Source organism: Saccopteryx bilineata, chromosome 6 (assembly GCF_036850765.1).
Source record: "Saccopteryx bilineata isolate mSacBil1 chromosome 6, mSacBil1_pri_phased_curated, whole genome shotgun sequence".
NCBI classification, from domain to species: Eukaryota; Metazoa; Chordata; class Mammalia; order Chiroptera; family Emballonuridae; genus Saccopteryx; species Saccopteryx bilineata.
Window position 1 is genome coordinate 165,725,541 of NC_089495.1, and position 16,087 is coordinate 165,741,627.

Below are 16,087 nucleotides of genomic sequence, written 5' to 3' on the forward strand. Positions count from 1 at the left end.
CTCTCTCTCCATGCTCTCTAAAAAATGAATAAATAAATAAGCTGGAAGAATTTGACTTTATACACAAGTTGACTTCTCCCATGCACACTTAGGCACAGTAGATGCAGCCACAAACAGTGAAAGACTGATAGCTCCAGACAGATAACCCACAGCTGATTAGAAACACAGCCTGACATCAACCTGTACCTGAACCCTGCCCAAATGGACCCAGAATAAACAGAACCAGTGGTGGACTTCAAAGCACACCAGAGCTAGACCAAACTAGTCATATAAGCAGCACACCCAAAGGGGGAGTCCAACAGGCACAAGACTCTGCTGGGAAAATCTCCACCCAGGGGGGCAGACATTGCTCAGCATCTCATGCATAGTGATCAAGGTTGACCTTTAAAGTCAGCCAACCTGAAGGGTTACTTTCATCTATAAAAGAGCCAACACTATTCAGACTTATCTACAATAGGAGGGTGCATATAACCCACACACAAAAAAATACCTAGAACAAGGATCTCAGGTAATCTGGAGGTTTGTACCCTGAGTCCAGCAAAACACCTTCATCATAAAGGCATCATAACAAGTTTGGGAGTCATAGCAGACATACCTAATACATAAGCAAAATGGGCAGACAACATAATATGCCCCAAATGAAACAACAAGAAAAATCCCCGAGGAAAGAAGTAAATTAAATGGAAGTAACCAAACTACCAGATGCAGAGTTTAAAACAATGGTTATAAGAATGCCCAAAGATCTTAGAGGAGGAATAGTTGTTCTCAGTGGACACTTAAACAAAGATATAGTAAGCATTAAAGAGGACATAGAAACCATAAAAAAAATCCAGTCAGAAGTAAAGAATACAATATCTGAGCTGAGGAATATACACTAAATGAATCAGAAGGTCAAATCAGCAATTCGGAAGACAAGATAACAATAAACACCTGAGCAGAGCAGTGAAAAGAAAAGAGAATTAAGAAAGCTGAGGACCCAAGAGAGCTGCCAATGCCAGCAACATGTTCAAGGTGATTCAGAGGTCCATGGGGCTGGCCAGCCTGAGTCTGCTCACCTTTAAAGTCTGTGCATCACAGAAAAAGGACTCACCTCACAAAATTTCTGTGAGAGTTAATGAGTTTTCACTCTGCTTTGTTCCAAAAGGTCAATCTAAATATAAGGAGGAACCAAGGCCTCACCTAGAAGAAAGCATCTCATATCTCTGACAGTTTTATGAGCCATATACAAGTTGCTGTCAAGAAACATACTCCTCAAACTGAGCCCAAAGAGGTTCACTGGGGGTTAGAGAGCTATTAATATCTCCAAAATGCACATCCTGAATTTTTTCCAAAAATTTATTTATTGGTTTTGCTGGCATTGTTGGACTGCTTCTGGCTTGAGGTTCAAAATTAACAAAGCTGGTATATCCACCTGGTTTCATAGGATTATCTGCCTCTCTTCATTACCCACAGCAAGCCATCATATTTGCTAGGCCAATGGAGAGGAATTATGACTATTGTTTATGAGGATACATAGTCATAGAAGATTTGTGGAATAAACCAAGAAATGTGAAGAATTTACCTGAAGCCTGACCTGTGGTGGCGCAGTGGATAAAGCATCGACCTGGAACGCTGAGGTCACCGGTTCAAAACCCTGCACTTGCCTGGTCAAGGCACATACAGGAGTTGATGCTTCCTGATCCTCCCCCTTTCTCTCTCTCTCTCTCTCTCTCTCTCTCTCTCTCTCTCAAATGAATGAATAAATAAATAATTTTTTTAGAAAGGAAATTACCTGGAAATAAGTAGAATACTCTATGTTCTGCCCACCTTAATTAGTTATAGGTAAACATTGGAAACTCCATACAATAAATCAGTATTTCTACAGAAAAATGGAAGAGAAGTCAGTATTGAATGTAGTTAACTAGCTTTCTTCTTCAGGAAAAACTATAGTAGGTCTCTTTGTTATCTTGGGTGATGCCATACTAGAAAGGAATTAATCTGGAATATTTTCACCTAGAGATAATGTACAAACCTTAAAACTCTTTATTCTCGTGTTGTGTTTTATGTACATAGTTCAAATTCCAAGTTAAAAAAAAAAGCTGAGGAAAGTCTAAAAAACATCTAGGACAACATCAAGCAGAACAACATATGCATTATAAGGATACCTGAAAGAGAAGAGAGGGAATATGGGATAGAGAATCTGTTTGAAGAAATAATAGCTGACACTTTCCTAACTTGGTAAAGTAAAAACTCATGTTCAGTAAGCCCAGAGCAAACTAATCAAGATGAACCCAAAGAGGTCCACACTGAGACACATCATAATTAAAATGCCAACAATTACAAAGTGAGAATCCTAAATGCTGCAAAAGAATAATGATTAATTACCTACAAAGGAACCCCCACATGAATGACAGCTAGTTTCTCAACAGAAACATTTCAGGTCAGCACTGATAGGCAGGAAATACTCAAAGTGATTAAAAGCAAGGACCTACAACCAAGACTACCCTAATCAGTAAGGCTAGCATTTAAAATTGAAAGAGAGCTTCCCAGACAAAAAAAAATTATCACCACCAAACCAGTGTTGCAAGAAATGTTAAAGGCCCTGCTTTAAGAAGAGGAAAGAGAAAAAGAAATATACATATATAGAGAATTATAGGAATAAAGAATAAAATAGCAACAAATAAGTACATATCAATAATAACCTTAAATGGGAATGAGTCAAATATTCCAATCAAAAGACTTTGGGTAGCTGAATGGATTAAAAAAAAAGCATGGCCCATATTTATGCTGTCTGTAAGAGAACTACCTAAGAATAAAAAATACACAAAGACAGAAAGTAAAGGGATTGAAAAAGATATTTCATGTAAATTGAAATGAAATAAAAGACAAAATAGTCTTTAAAACACAGGCTATATAGTAAGACACAAAGAAGGTCACTGCATAATGATTAAGAAAGCAACCCAACAATGTAAGATAACCTTGGTAAACATATGCACCCAATGTAGGAGCAGCTTAAATATGTAAAGCAAATCTCAATGGACATAAAGAGAAAGATTGACAGCAATTCAATCATGGGGGGGATTTTAACACCCTATTGACATCAATGGATAGATCTTCCAGACAGAAAATCAACAAGGAAATGGCAGCCTTACATGCCACACTATATCAGCTGGATTTAATTGATATCTTTAGAGTATTTCACCCCAAAGCAGCAGAATATATGTTCTTTTCAGGTGCACATCTTCTAGGATAGAATACATGTTGGAACACAAAGCGAGTCTCAGTAGAGTTAAGAAGATTGAATTCATTTGAAGCATCTTCTCTGATTCACAATAGCATGAGACTAGAAATCAACTACAATAGAAAAACTGAAAAACATTCAAACACTTGGACACTAAACAGAATGTTATTAAATATTGAATGGGTTAACAATGAGATCAAGGAAGATGTAAAAAATTCCCTTAAAACAAAAAGAACATATGACAACCCAAAAATTTATGGGACACAGTTAAAGCAATCCAGAAAAGGAAGTTCATGGTATTACAGGCATACCTCAAAAAGCATGAACAATCTTAAATAAATAGTTTAACCTTACACTTAAAATAACTAATAAAAGGATAACAAACAAAGCCCAGAAGAAGTAGAAGGAAGGACTTAATAAAGACCAGAGTGGTAATAAATGACATAGAGACTACAAAAACAATACAAAAGATCAGTGAATCCAAGAACTGGTTCTTGAACAGATAAAGTAAATTGATGAACTTTTAACCAGACTCATCAAGAAAAAAAGAAAGAGGACCCAAATAAATAAAATTAGAAATAAAAGAGGAGAAGTAACAATGTTCATCACAGAAATACAATGGATTGTTAGAAAATAATACAAAGAAATATATGCCAACAAGTTGGACAACCTGGATGTAGATAGGGCCAGTTGCCGCCATTGTGGCTGTGGCCATTCACATGCAGGTTCTCTTTGAATTTGAGCAGACCGTAAAGAAACAGTGGAGCCAAAGAATGGTGGGCCATCCCTTTATTAAAGTGTCACACTGGCTGGTGAGCAAACACACAGGGAAAAAAACACTTCCCTTTCACTCAGGGCTCCCAAAGCCATTGACACATTCTCCAGTGCCACAACCAAGAGAATCTTATTTTGTTTCTCCTAGAATCAAAGGCCTCATCAGTCTCAGCGGAGCTCACAGAAGCCCCTCCTCTCTGGTTCCCCATCTGCACATCTTCTCCCTATCTGCACATGGCTTCTTCTTCAGCACTCTGCATTCCCTCTGTTCTCTGAAAAACATGGCTTCTCTCCCTGCCTCTCCTACTTCTCTACCTTTCAGAACTTTCTAGAGTGAAAATCTCTCCTCTAGCAAACATTAGCAAAACAATGGCCTTTCCCAAGCAGGAAGGTGGTCTTCAATTTCACAGATCACATACCTAGAGCTCCCCAGCATCATTTTTTAAACTAAAAGTGAACAAACTCATATAATACAAATTTTACAAACTCATTTACCCAACATTGGATGAAATAGATAAATTCCTAGAAACATACAATCTTCCTACACTAAATCTGGAAGAATAGAAAACCTGAGCAAATAAATCACAACCAATGAAATTAAAGCAGCATTTGAAAAACTCCCAGCAAACAGAAGTACTGGACCAAATGGCTTCACTAGCTAATTTTACAAAACATTCAAAGAAGAACAAACTCCTATCCTTCTCAAACTGTTCCAAAAAATTCAAGAGGAGGAAAGACTTTGCAAGGCAAACATTATCTGAATTTCCAAATCAGGTAAAGATGCTATAAAGAAAGAAAACTACAGGCCAATATCCTTGATGAACATAAATGCTAAAATCCCCAACCAAATATTAGTAACTTGGTCCAGCAATACATTAAAAAGATCATACACCATGTTCAGGTCTAATTTATTCTGGGGATGCAAGGCTGGTACAACATTCACAAATTAATAAATATGATACATCACATAAATAAAATAAAGATTCAAATCACATGGTTATATCAATAGATGCAGAAAAAAGAATTTAAGAAAATCCAGCACCCACTCAGCAGAGTGGGACTAGAAGGAAATACCTTAACACAATAAAGGCCATATATGCCAAACCTACAGTCATTATAAGCAGAAACTAAAAGCATTTCCCTTAAGGTCAGGAACAAGATGAGGATGTTCACTTTCACCACTTTTATTCAACATAGCAGGAAGTCCTAGTCACAGCAAGCAGACAAGAAATAAAACACATACATGCCTGACCAGGTTGAGGTTCAGTGAATAGAGTGTTGCCCTGGGAGGCTGATGATCCAAATTCAAAACCCTGAGGTTGCCGGCTTGAGCACAGGCTCCCAGCTTGAGCATGCAGTCACTGGCTTGAGCATGGGATCATAAACATGACCCTATGGTCACTGGTTTGAGCCCAAAGGTCTCTGGCTTGAAGTCCAAGTTTGCTGGCTTGAGCAAGGGGTCACTTGCTCTGCTGGAGCCCCCAGGTCAAGACACATAGGAGAAAGCAATCAATGAATAACAAAAGCACCACAATGAAGAATTGATGCTTCTTATCTCTTTGCCTTCCTATCTGTTTGTCCCTGTCTGCCCTATCTCTTTTTCTCTTTCTCTCACTAAAAGAAAAAAAAAAGAAATAAAACACATCTAAATTGAAAAGAAGGAAGTGAAACTGTTATTATTTGCTGATGACATTATATTGTACATAGAAAACCCTTATGTCTCATCAATATTCAGAAACCAGTGGAATTTTTATACACCAAAAATGAACTATCACAAAAAGAAATTAGGCCCTGGCTGACTGGCTCAGTGGATAGAGCGTCAGCCCCAGCATATTGACATCCAGGGTTCAATTCCCAGTCAAGGCACACAAGAGAAACGATCATCTCTTTCTCTTCTCCTCCCTCTCTCCCTGCTCTCCTTCTTCCCTTCCTGCAGCCAGTGGCTCTTTCCATTCAGCATTAGCCCCGGGCACTGAGGATAGCTTGGATGATTCAAGTATCAATTCCAGATGGCAGTTGCTGGGTGCATCCCATTTGAGGTGCATGCAGGACTCTGTCTTTCTCCCCTCTTCTCACTTAGAGAGAAAAAAAATTTTAATAATTCTATTTACTATTGAAACAATAATAAAACAGCAAAGTACATAGGATTAAATTTATTCAATAAAGTAAAACACTTGTACTCAGAAAATTATAGGACATTGAAAAAAATTCAAGAAAGATACAAACATGTAAAAGTCTACAGCATGTTTATGAATTAAAAGAATGAACATCATTAAAATGTCAATACTATCCAAAGCAATTTATAGATTCAATGCATTTTTACTAAAATATCAATGGCATACTTTACAGAATAAAATTTTAAAAATGTATATGGAACCAAAAAAGAGCCCAGAAAGTTTCAGCAATCTCCAAAGTAAAGAAAAGTGGGAGGTATCACACTACCTGATATCAAGCTATACAATAAAACCATTGTAATAAAAAACAGCCCGGTACTGGCATAAAAACAGGCATATACATAATTGGAACAGAACGGGGAACCCAGAAAACCTATACCTTGTGACAAAGGAGACAAGAGCATACAATGGAGTAAAGCTAGTCTTTTAAATAAATGGTGTTAGGAAAATTGGACAGATACATGCAAAAAAATGAAACTAGACCACCAATTTATACCATAAACAAGAATAAATTCAAAATAGATTAACAACTTAAAGTTAAGACTCAAAATCATAAAACTCCTAGATGAAATCATAAGCAGCAGTAACTCAGACATCCCTTGTAGAAATACAGCGTGTCCGTAAAGTCATGGTGCACTTTTGACCAGTCACAGGAAAGCAACAAAAGATGATAGAAATGTAAAATCTGCACCAAATAAAAGAAAAACTCTCCCTCTCTCAGTTTCATACTTATTTAGTGCAGTTCGATGTGGGCTCCATTTGTTGCCACAATTTGTACCCCATAAAACAGAGACATTTCTTTAACACCTTATGAACTGTAGTCTTGCTTAGGTATAATTGTTGAGCACATGCACGCACAGGTTTTTTAGGGCTCTTTAGGTAGCTATCTCATATAGCCTCTACAGATTCGTCGCTGACTGATGACCTACCAGAACGGGGTTTCTCCACCAAACTGCCGGTTTCCTTCAACTGCTTATCCCACCGAGTAATGTTATTCCTATGTGGTGGCTCTTCATTATAAATGCGCTGATATTCACATTGCACTTTGGTCACAGATTCAAATTTAGCGAGCCACAGAACACACTGAACTTTCCTCTGTACCATCCACATCTTGACTGGCATGGCCGTGGGCTGCTCCGCTGTATACACAGTGTTATATCATCATCTGTGCATATGCACATGCTGCAACATCATCCTACAGAAATTGGGAGGGTTTTCCTTTTATTTGGTGCAGATTTCACATTTCTATTGTCTTTTGTTGCTTTCCTATGACCGGTCAAAAGTGCACCATGACTTTACGGACACACTGTATATTCTTGGGCTAGTAAAATAAAGGAAAAAATATACAAACAGGACTACATCAAACTAAAAACTTTTTGCACAGCAAAAGAAACCATCAACAAAATGAAAAGACAACTCACTGAATGGGAGAACATATTCACTGATATATCAGATAAGGATTAATAACCAAAATGTGTAAAAAAACTTATAAAACTCAACACCAGGCAGACAAAAACACAATTTAAAAATGGGCAAAAATCTAAATAAACACTTCTTTAAATAGGACAAACAGATGACTAAGAGACACATGAAAAAATGCTCATCACTAGTCATTAGAAAATTGCAAATTACAACCACAATAAGATATCACCTCACACCAATCAAAATGGCTATCATTAACAAGTCAACCAACAACAAGTGCTGGGAAGGATGTGAAATAAAGGGGACCCTTGTGAACTCTTGGTGGGAATGCAGACTAGTGTAGCCATTGTTTAAAACAGTATAAAATTTCCTCAAATTAAAATGGATTTGTCTTTTGACCCAACTATCTTACATCTGGGAATATAACCTAAGAATCACAAAATTAATTTGAAAAAATATATGCACTCTCATGTTAACTGCAACATTAATATACAATAGCCAAGATCTGGAAACAGCTCAAGCTTCCATCAGTGGATGAGTGGATTAAAAAGCTGTGGTATATTTACAGAATGAAATACTACACAACTACAAAAAAGAAGGAACTTTTACCTTTTATGATGGCAAGGATGGGTTTGGAGATTATTGTGCTAAGTAAAATAAGCCAATCAGAGAAAGGCAAATATCATATGATCTCTCTTATATGTGGAATATAACAAACAAAATAAACAGAAGAACAAAATAGAAACAAAGGCAGGATCACAGTAAACAGATGGACAGTTGTCAGAGGGGAGGGAACAGAGAGGATGGGATCAAAGAAGAAGGGATCAGTCAAATTATATATACATAACTCACAGATATAGACAACAGGCTAGCAAGTCCCAGAGGGAAACGGGGAATGGATGTAGGGGGAAGGGGGAGCAAAGAGGGTGAAATGGAAATGGAAAGAGACTTTGCATGGGAATGGGGGGTACAATGTTGGGGAGAGGGTTTGAGGGTGCTATATTGAGTGGAATACTTGTAACCATGTCAACACAATAAATTAAAAATTTGAAAAAAAGAAATGGGTTGCATTTTTATACACCAGCAATGAAGTATCAAGAAGAGATACCAAGAAAACAGTCCCATTAAAATTGCATCCTCCAGCCTGACCAGGTGGTGGCGCAATGGATAGAGCATTTGACTGGGATGCGGAAGACTCAGGTTCGAGACCCCGAGGTCGCCAACTTGCACGGGTTCATCTGGTTTGAGCAAAAGCTCACCAGCGTGGACCCAAGGTCGCTGGCTCGAGCAAGGGGTCACTCGGTCTGCTGAAGGCCCGCGGTCAAGGCACATATGAGAAAGCAATCAATAAACAACTAAGGTGTCGCAACAAAAAACTGATGATTGATGCTTCTCATCTCTCTCTGTTCTTGTCTGTCTGTCCCTATCTATCCCTCTCTCTGACTCTCTCTCTCTCTGTCTCTGAAAAAAATAAAATAAAATAAATTTTAAAAATTGCATCCTCCATAAAAAAACTAGAAATCAATCTTATCAAGAGGTAAAAGACCTGTGCTCAGAAAAATATAAGACATTGAAGAAAGAAATAGAAGAAAATACAAATAAATGGAAACATATAACATGCTCATGAATAGAAAGATTTAACATTGTTAAAATATTCATGCTACCCAAAACAATCTGTAGAATCAACACAATTTCTGTTAAAGTACCAATGACATTTTTCACAGAATTAGAACAAATAATCCAAAATTTTATATAGAATCATAAAAGACCCTGAATAGCCGCAGCAATGTTGAGAAAAAAGTACAAAGTTGTAGGTATCATGCAACCTAATATCAAACTGTAGTACAAGGCTATAGCAATAAAAAACAGTATTGTACTAGCATAGAAACAGACACATGGATCAATGGAACAGAATAGAGAGCTCAGAAATAAATCTTTGCCTACATGGTCAATTAATATATATGACAAAGGAAGCAAGAATTTGCAATGGGGTAAAGATAGTCTATTCAATAAATGGTGCTGAAAAAATTGGACAGGTACACGCAAAAAATTAAACTAAGCCACCTTCTTACACCCTATATGAGAATAAACTCAAAATGAATTAAAGACTTAAACACAGGTCACAAAACCATAAAACTCTTAGAAGAAATCATAAACAGTAAACTCTCTGAAATTTTTCTTAGTAATATTTTTTGACATATTTTCTTGAGTGAGGGAAACAAACAAACAACAACAAAAACCCAAATAAAATTATATCAAACTAAAAAGATTTTGCACATCTAAAGAAATCATCAACAAAACAAAGACAACCAACTCAACGGATGTAGTTACTTGCCAATGGTATATCTAATAACAGGTTAATATCCCAGAATATATAAAGGGCTCATATAATTCAACACAAAAAATAAACACTCCAATTAAAAAGTAGGTCAAGGGCCTGAATAGACATTTTTCTAAAGAGGACATATTTATTTGGGTGATGGGCACACAACACAATCAACAGTTCAAATGCTATAGAAATGTTTATCTGAAACCTATGTACTCTTTTTTTTAAATTTTTTAATTTTATTTAGAAAACTAACTTTAATGGGGTGACATTACTTGATTAATGTCACCCCATTAAATTTAATTTTCTAAATAAAGTTAAGAAATGAAGACATACAGATGGTCAACAGACATATGAAAAGATGCTCAATATCACTAACTGTCAAAGAAATGCAATTTAAAACCATAAATTAAACTCACACCTGTCAGAATGGTTAACATCAATAAATCAATAAGCAACACACGTTAGTGAGAATGTGCAGAAAGGGATACTCACATGCATTGTGGGTGGGAATGCAGATTGGTACAGCCACTATAGTAAACATGGACATTCCTTAAGAATTAAAAATAGTACCCCCTTATGACCCAGGGATTCCACTTCTGCGTATTTATCCAAAGAAACCCAAAACACTAATTTGGAAGACTATATGCACCCCCATGTTCATTGCAGCATTATTTATAAATAGCCAAGATATGGAAGCTACCCAAGTGCCCATCAACAGACAAAAGGTTAAAAACTTGTGGCACATATATACAATGAAATATTACTTGGTCATAAAGAATAAAATATTTCTATTTATGACCACATGAATGGGCCTACATGGTATTATGATAAGTGAAATAAGTCAGACAGAGAAAGACAAATACCACAGGATTTCACTTATATGTGGAATCTAAAGAGCAAAACAAACTAACAAAATAGAAATAGACTCATAGATGCAGAGAACAGACTGATGGTTGCCAGAGGAAAGGGGTGTTGTGGAGCTGGGTGAAAAAGGTGAAGGGGTTAAGAACTACAAATTGATAGTCACAAAACATTCACAGGGATGTAAATTGTAGCATAGGGAATATGGTCAATATTATTTTAATGAGTGTGTACGGTGCCAGATTAGTACTTGAAATATCAGGGGACCGTTCTGTAAAGTATATGGGTGTCTAACCACTCTTCTGTACACGTGAAACTAATATAAAATAATATTGAATATCAACTGTAAATAAAAATATAACTTAAAAAATAAAAAATCTTTCTCATGGAGTTCTTTCTAGGCTGCCCAATGTCAATCATACAAGTTCACAACTCTTCTGGCTCTAATGTGATACCGGACCTCCCGGTATTTGTGCCTTTGTATATTCATCTCCCCATGAGTTTGTGAAGGATCTGTAACTTGCTTCTAATCCATAAATGAGGGAGGAGCTGTTGTTGCCGTGACTACATTACAAGAGTTGCAGACACTCTCCTTGCTGGCTTGGGTGAAATAAGGGACCTGAGAGAGTCATCAGCTAAAAACTAGGTAAAAAAGTCTCTCAATCCAAAGGGTGAATAGGAAGCAAATTCTGCCAGCTTAGAAGGGGATCCTTCCCTGGTTGAGCAGTAAGATAAGATCACAGTCCCCACCAAAATATATAAGACAGCTACTTATTGACCTTAAAACAAAAACTAACAAAAATACAATCATACTTGGAGACCTCAATACACCGCTGACGGCTCTAGATCGGTCATCCAAACAGAGAATCAATAAAGATATAGTGGCCTTAAACAAAATACTAGAACACCTGGATATGATAGACATCTACAGGACACTTCATCCCAAAGCGACAGAGTATACATTTTTCTCTAGTGTACATGGAACATTCTCAAGAATTGACCATATGTTGGGCCACAAAAACAACATCAGCAAATTCAGAAAAATTGAAGTTGTACCAAGCATATTTTCTGATCATAAAGCCTTGAAACTAGAATTCAACTGCAAAAAAGAGGGGGGAAAACCCACAAAAATGTGGAAACTAAACAACATACTTCTAAAAAATGAATGGGTCAAAGAAGAAATAAGCGCAGAAATCAAAAGATATATACAGACAAATGAAAATGAAAATACGACATATCAGAATCTCTGGGATGCAGCAAAAGCAGTAATAAGAGGAAAGTTCATATCACTTCAGGCCTATATGAACAAACAAGAGAGAGCCGAAGTAAACCACTTAACTTCACACCTTAAGGAACTAGAAAAAGAAGAACAAAGACAACCCAAAACCAGCTGAAGAAAGGAGATAATAAAAATCAGAGCAGAAATAAATGAAATAGAGAACAGAAAAACCATAGAAAAAATCAATAAAACAAGGAGCTGGTTCTTTGAAAAGATCAACAAAATTGACAAACCCTTGGCAAGACTCACCAAGGAAAAAAGACACAGGACTCAAATAAATAAAATCCAAAATGAAAGAGGAGAGATCACCACAGACATCATAGAAATACAAAGAATTATTGTAGAATACTATGAAAAATTATATGCCACCAAATACAACAATCTAGAAGAAATGGATAAATTCCTAGAACAATACAACCTTCCTAGACTGAGTCATGAAGAAGCAGAAAGCCTAAACAGACCAATCAGCAGGGAGGAAATAGAAAAAACTATTAAAAATCTCCCCAAAAATAAAAGTCCAGGCCCAGACGGTTATACTAGTGAATTCTATCAAACATTCAAAGAAGACTTGGTTCCTATTCTACTCAAAGTCTTCCAAAAAATTGAAGAAGAAGCAATACTTCCAAACACATTTTATGAGGCCAACATAACCCTCATACCAAAACCAGGCAAGGATGGCACAAAAAAAGAAAACTACAGACCAATATCTCTAATGAATACAGATGCTAAAATACTAAACAAAATACTAGCAAATCGAATACAACAACATATTAAAAAAATAATACATCATGATCAAGTGGGATTCATCCCAGAATCTCAAGGATGGTTCAACATACGCAAAACGGTTAACGTAATACACCATATCAACAAAACAAAGAACAAAAACCACATGATCTTATCAATAGATGCAGAAAAGGCTTTTGATAAAATACAACACAATTTTATGTTTAAGACTCTCAACAAAATGGGTATAGAAGGAAAATATCTCAACATGATAAAGGCCATAGATGATAAACCATCAGCCAACATCCTATTAAACGGCATAAAACTGAGGACTTTCTACCTTAAATCAGGAACAAGACAGGGTTGTCCACTCTCTCCACTCTTATTCAACGTGGTGTTAGAAGTTCTGGCCAGAGCAATCAGACAAGACAAAGAAATAAAAGGCATCCATATCGGAAAAGAAGAAGTAAAGCTATCACTTTTTGCTGATGATATGATCCTATACATCGAAAACCCGAAGGACTCCACAAAAAGATTATTCGAAACAATAAACCAATACAGTAAGGTCGCAGGATACAAAATTAACATACAAAAGTCCATAGCCTTTCTATATGCCAACAATGAAATATTAGAAAACGAACTCAAAAAAATAATCCCCTTCACGATTGCAACAAAAAAAATAAAATACCTAGGAATAAACATAACAAAGAACGTAAAGGACCTATATAATGAAAATTACAAAGCATTGTTAAGGGATATCGAAAAAGATACAATGAGATGGAAAAATATTCCTTGTTCTTGGATAGGAAGAATAAATATAATCAAAATGGCCATATTACCCAAAGCAATATACAAATTTAATGCAATTCCCATCAAAATCCCTATGAGATTTTTTAAAGAAATGGAACAAAAAATCATCAGATTTATATGGAACTATAAAAAACCCCGAATAGCCAAAACAATCCTAAGGAAAAAGAATGAAGCTGGGGGCATTACAATACCTGACTTTAAACTATATTATAGGGCCACGATAATCAAAACAGCATGGTATTGGCAAAAAAATAGACACTCAGACCAATGGAACAGAATAGAAAGCCCAGAAATAAAACCACATATATATGGTCAAATAATCTTTGATAAAGGGGCCAACAACACACAATGGAGAAAAGAAAGCCTCTTCAACAAATGGTGTTGGGAAAACTGGAAAGCCACATGCAAAAGAATGAAACTCGACTACAGCCTGTCCCCGTGTACTAAAATTAATTCAAAATGGATCAAAGACCTAAATATAAGACCTGAAACAATAAAGTACATAGAAGAAGACATAGGTACTAAAATCATGGACCTGGGTTTTAAAGAACATTTTATGAACTTGACTCCAATGGCAAGAGAAGTGAAGGCAAAGATAAATGAACGGGACTACATCAGAATTAAAAGTTTTTGCTCAGCAAGAGAAACTGATATCAAAATAAACAGACAGCCAACTATATGGGAACTGATATTTTCAAACGACAGCTCAGATAAGGGCCTAATATCCAAAATTTACAAAGAACTCATAAAACTCAACAACAAACAAACAAACAATCCAATAAAAAAATGGGAAGAGGACATGAACAGACACTTCTCCCAGGAAGAGATACAAATGGCCAACAGATATATAAAAAGATGCTCAGCTTCATTAGTTATTAGAGAAATGCAAATCAAAACTACAATGAGATACCACCTCACTCCTGTTAGATTAGCTATTATCAACAAGATGGGTAATAGCAAATGTTGGAGAGGCTGTGGAGAAAAAGGAACCCTCATTCACTGTTGGTGGGACTGTAAAGTAGTACAACCATTATGGAGGAAAGTATGGTGGTTCCTCAAAAAACTGCAAATAGAACTACCTTATGACCCAGCAATCCCTCTACTGGGTATATACCCCAAAACCTCAGAAACATTGATACGTGAAGACACATGTAGCCCCATGTTCATTGCAGCACTGTTCACAGTGGCCAAGACATGGAAACAACCAAAAAGCCCTTCAATAGAAGACTGGATAAAGAAGATGTGGCACATATACACTATGGAATACTACTCAGCCATAAGAAATGATGACATCAGATCATTTACAGCAAAATGATGGGATCTTGATAACATTATAAGGAGTGAAATAAGTAAATCAGAAAAAAACAAGAACTACATGATTCCATACATTGGTGGAACATAAAAATGAGACTAAGAGACATGGACAAGAGTGTCGTGGTTACCAAGGGTGGGGGGGGAGGGAGGACATGGGAGGGTGGGAGGGAGAGAGTTAGGGGGAGGGGGAGGGGCACAGAGAACTAGATAGAGGGTGACGGAGGACAATCTGACTTTGGGCGAGGGGTTTGCAACATAATTTGATGACAAAATAACCTAGACATGTTTTCTTTGAATATATGTACCCTGATTTATTAATGTCATCCCATTACCATTAATAAAAATTTATTTAAAAAAAAAAAAAAAGCAAAAAAAAAAAGAAGTAAAAAAAAAAAAAAAGATCACAGTCCCAACCAACACCACGAATTTAGCTTTGTGAGACATACTAAAGCATCAGGTAAGTTGTACTTGGACTCCTGGCCACAGAATTAGAAACTAATAGATTTATGTTGTGTTAAGCCACCAAGTTAATAATAATAATTTATTATGCAGAAATAGAAAACTAATACAATGACATTAATGATGCTTGATAGGACTGCTAAAGTGTTTAGAGAACCCAGAAAAACTTGACTTGGGAATAAAGTCAGGATCATAATCAGCCCCTCGTATTCCACAGGACATTTAAAACTTTTATGTGTCAGGCAAGACCTCACTCACTCAGCACAGGAATACTGAGAATACTGAGAGTGAAGACTTGTCCTCTGTGCTTAAAGAATTCAGCCAAAAGGTTGTCAGAAAAACTGAGATGAGTTTTGGGAACAACAATGGTGGTAAACAGGAAAGGATCTAGATTAATTTAGGAGAGGTAGGTCATGGCCACAAATGGATTATTATTATTATTATTATTATTATTATTATTATTATTTAAAAGAATTGTGCTCCTGAAATGACAAGGTTGTGGAATTGCTCCCCAGTCAGGGCACACACGGGAGGCAACCAATGAATGCACAACTAAGTGGAACAATAAATGAATGCTTCTCTTCCCTCTCCCCTGTGTCTCCCTTCCTCTCTCTGTCTCTAAAAATCAATCAATCAATTAATAAATATTAAACCCTGGCCAGATACCTCAGCTGGTTGGAGCACCATCCTGTAGCGCAGAGGTTGCTGCTTCAATCGCTGGT

General features: G+C 36.5%; 1 pseudogene; it reads left to right on the top strand.

Annotated features, from left to right (window-relative positions):
- The first annotated feature begins 1,002 nt into the window (after positions 1 to 1,002).
- Positions 1,003 to 1,572, top strand: LOC136309418 (MICOS complex subunit MIC26 pseudogene; annotated as a pseudogene).
- Positions 1,573 to 16,087: the final 14,515 nt, after the last annotated feature.